Raw genomic sequence first — 4,461 nt, forward strand, 5'->3', positions numbered from 1 at the left:
TTACCAGTGGCCTGGTGCCTACCCTGCAGAGGGACAATGAGGCTTTGCTCCATGAATTCCAGTGCACCTACCAGAATCTGACCAGCACCCACAAGCTGATGGAGCAGCTGTGCACAATGTGCGCCCCTTCTCCCCGCCCTGGTACCCGCCCCCTCCAGCATGTGTGGGAACTCAACATCACTGAACCCTGTCACTGGGGAAGGAGGGGCCGCCAGGACCACCCTGCCTGGGTGTGTGCAGGACCAAGGAGCAGCGCTGGCACCTTGGCCTCAGGCTGGGGCCCAAGGCTCTGAGCTTCTCCCTGGGCCTGTCCTCAAGCTCTGAGGCCTCAGGAAAGCAGCTTCCACTTAGGGGAAGAAGAGGAAAGTGTGGATCACTTCTGGGAGGGTCCCTGATTACCACGGAGCCAGACAGGGACCCCTGGGATGCATGTGGGGACCCGGGCCAGGAGACAGAGAGGCAGAGTGTGCTGGGTCCATTCATCTCTCATGGTAGCCAGTCACTCAGGAGAAGGGAGACACAACTCCCAGCACTTGGGGCTCCATGACGCCCGGGAAGCTGGTCAACCCCACTAGGCACCTAAGAGTTAAGGGGACTGGGATGTAAGAGGTGACACCTGCCTGGCCTTCTCTAGGTGTGGAGACCTCAGGGCACAAGTGGAGGAGGAGCAGCTTGAATTAAAGAAGTGAGTGGTCTTTAGTCGAAGAGGGAGGGTCCCCTTCACCAGATGGGTCACTTGGGAGGCTGGTGTAGAGGACGCTGGGCAAAGCCAGGTCCACCCTGCTATGACTCCCAGCAGAGGGCTTTGCCTATAGCAGGACACAGAGGGGAGGGTCAGGGATCCAAGGAGCAGAGGATTGGCCGGTGTCCCAGGGCCAGGCCCCGTGAGGATGCCTCCAACACGGCGATCCTGCCAGAGCACCCACACTCTCCTGCATGGAGACTGGACAGAAGCTGGGGAACCACCAGCCACACATGTCACTCGCCCAGTTGCCCGGGGTCTGCCAAGCCACGCTGAGGGAAGCTCGTCATGCAGGGAGCCTTGGGACTGTCCAGCCTGAGGTGCCAGGTGCTGATGGCTGCCTGCCCACTCTCACCTCCACAGCACCCTCTGCTCCATCATTAAAATGCTGCAGCATACAAGTTCTGAAGACTTCCTGGGGGCCCCAAATGTGGACACCCCAAGGCGTCTCAACAACTTCCAGCAGCGCACCATGCCTGGGATGGAGCTGCAGCACACCATGCCTGGGATGGAGCTGATCCTCCATGTTCATGAACTCCTGGCACAGTTGGAGGACCCTGATGCCAGTGAGTCTGGGCCCGTGAGGAGGACACTGGGGTTGATGATGGTGTGAGGAAGCCTTGTGCTGTCCCCAGAGGAACTGGTTTTTGATTCTGAGCCACACAAGCCTGGTGGCCCTGGTCTGAGAAGACACCTGTGGTGGGAGAGGAGCTACATTACTCTCAGGGCAGGTGCTGGGAGCAAGCGGAAAATGCCCAGGGCAAGGCGGTCATGTTGGGCTCTTTCCTTCTGCAGCTGCAGTGCCACAGTGACCAAGGGACATAGGTCCATGATCACGGGAAGATGCAGCTTATACCTGGGTGTGTCAGGAGGGATCCTGCTGCTCCCATCAGGCTTTAAATCTTGCTGCCTTTCCAGATGTTTGCAACTGATCCAGCTGAAGACTTGCTCTGCACCCCTCCTCTCTCTTGGGCCCCTCCCTGTAGTGGTTTGGTTTGGGGTTGGGGACTCCATGCTTGTTTTCTTCTCTGGTAACCTGTCCTCAAGAACCTTCAAGTCTCAGGCTTGACAACATTTCTTTACCCATAAATCCTTTACTCGTCACCTGCCTGTTCATTCTGCCTCTTTGCTGCCTCCATTCTGCCTGGTGAGGACATCAGCTGCTCAGTTCCTCTGTCACCTCCCCTTGTTCCATGTCTGTCCTGATGAAATTCCCAGGAATGAAAAGGGGAGAAGTCCAATGGGCAGGGCCATGGGTCTCTCAGGGGAGCTGCCGAAGAACAAATAGGCCTGTGGCAAGCAGGGAGCAAGGGAGGGAGGGAAAAAGAAAAGGAAAGATGAGAACAAGCTGTGGTCCCCAGGGCGTGCTCCCTATTGATACTGCCATTTAACAGTGATGAGTTCTGCTCCTTCTAATGTTGAAGATTGAACACTAGAGAAGCATGCCAAGGCAAGCATATTAAACAGGTTTTATTTAAAGGTAATAATACAGACTTCTCCCGGGAGGAAGAAGGGGGCCATGGCTGATGTTCTAAAGTCCCAAGAAGTGAGCGCACCCTACATCTTTTATAGGTTAAAGTCTCTTATTCTCCAATTCTCTCCCCCCTTATCTCTCCTTCCTGCCTACGTGACTAGGCCTGGTTTTGCATTAAGTGAGAGACCATGGGCAGGGGGAGGGCCAAGGTGATTCAGGCAGGTAATGGTCCAGTGGGCATTAATTAGCAGCTCCTTTTTGCAGTCCTTGATAAAGGCAGGTAAATTTAGTAATCAATGGACTCCGGAGATCCTTGACATTTCATTCTTCCAGGGGCAGTCACCAACTTCCAGAGGCAGATGACTTCATGGCTGCATTTCCTCGATTTGACCCAATCCTCTATTTCTACACTAACTACCTGTCCTTAATCTGGCTTCATCCCCCCCTTTTGCTTTAGGAACTCCCAACTGCTGTAAGGAAAATGGGGCACCGATCATTCTGGCTGCTTCAAAGCTGGAAGGAGGCAGCAAGGGGCAAGCAGTTTGGAGTTCCCTTTTAAAAATTGGGTCAATCGAGGGGTTCAAGGTACAAATCTGGTTGGGGAAGAAAAGGTTGTAAAGTCATCTGGGAGTGGGTGCTTCTATGAAGGAAGAACAAAAAGACATGAGTACTGAAATGAGATTAGTACAAAGTAAATGTTGCAGCATCTGGAATATGCTAAAGAATATTGTGAAGATGACAGAAGTCAATCTCTCACCAGGAGGTGGAAGAACTGAGAAATCATTCCCCTAATAAGGTCTAACAAAGGCTGGAGAGGACAAGGCCTTTATTTGGAAGTTTTATATTGTCCAGGTTATCAGGAATGTAAACACAATATTTAATTCTTAATGTCATTGATGTCCCCAGAAAATGCACTGTAGCATGCACCTGTAATCCCAGTGGCTCAGGAGACTCAGACAAGAGAATTGGAAGTTCAAACCTGCCTCAGCAACTTAGTGAGGCCCTAAGCACATCAGTGAGACCCTGTCTCAAAATAAAATGCAAAAAGAAGGCAGAGGATGTGGTATAGTGGTCGAGTGCCCCCGGGTTCAATCCCTAGTACCAATAACAAAAACAAAAAACCAAAAACAAACAAATGAAAAAACACTGAAATCCAGAGGATCATTAGGGAATATCTTTAAAACATGTAAACCAATATATTGTAAAATCTAGAACAAAGGGACAACTTTGTGGACACATACACAAATTTAGCAAAGAGGATATTAAAAGTATAAATACATCAATAAAAAGTAATGAGATTAAAGCAGTAATAAAAAGTCCCCTCAAAAATCAAGCCCAGTTCCAAACAAATTTAAGGTGAATTTCACCAAGCTTTTAAAGAAAAAACTAATACTAATGCACCTTAAACAATTTATAGAATACAATAGGAATAATTTCTTCAAACTCATCCTACAAACCAATATTACTTTGCTACCAAAACTCATTAAGGAAAAACAACAATGATTTAAAATATTATACACCAGTATCCTTGATGAATAAACATGCAAATTCCTCAATAAAATACTTGAAAATCGAATGCAACATAACATTACAAATATCATATGCCATGACTAGATAGTTTCTTTCTAGGGATGCAAGATTTATTCAACATACACAAAGCAATAAATGCAATATGAAATGTAAATAGAATCACACATAAAAATCACATGTCAATAGATGCAAAAATTATTTGGAAAAAATTATAAGTTTCAATGTAAAAGGCTTGAAAATCTTATGTATAGAAAGACCATAACTCAACATAATAAAAGATATGCAGAGAAAACCCCAAACCAACACCATATCAAAATGGGAAAAATTGAATTTCTTTCAAAATGTGGAATAAAACAAGGATGTCCATCATCAGCATTGTTTTCAGTATTGTAAATTTTAGCTAAAGTGACCAGGCAGCAAACATAAATAAAACAAATAAGAGCAGGAAAAGAAAAAGTCAGATTATATCTGCTTGCAGATGACATAATTCTATACCTAGAAAAAACTAAAAAGTTTCCACAGATGATACAGTGATATAATTCTATACCTAGAAAAAACTAAAATATCCACAAAAATCTCTTAGAACTGGCAAACAAACTAAGGATACGAAAGTAAATACAAAAACTCTTAACTTTTCTATGAACCAACAATGAACTCACTGAGAAAGAAATCAAGAAAACAATCCCATCCAAAATAGCCTAAAATGCTAGTAATA

Source organism: Sciurus carolinensis, unplaced genomic scaffold (assembly GCF_902686445.1).
Source record: "Sciurus carolinensis unplaced genomic scaffold, mSciCar1.2, whole genome shotgun sequence".
NCBI lineage: Eukaryota > Metazoa > Chordata > Mammalia > Rodentia > Sciuridae > Sciurus > Sciurus carolinensis.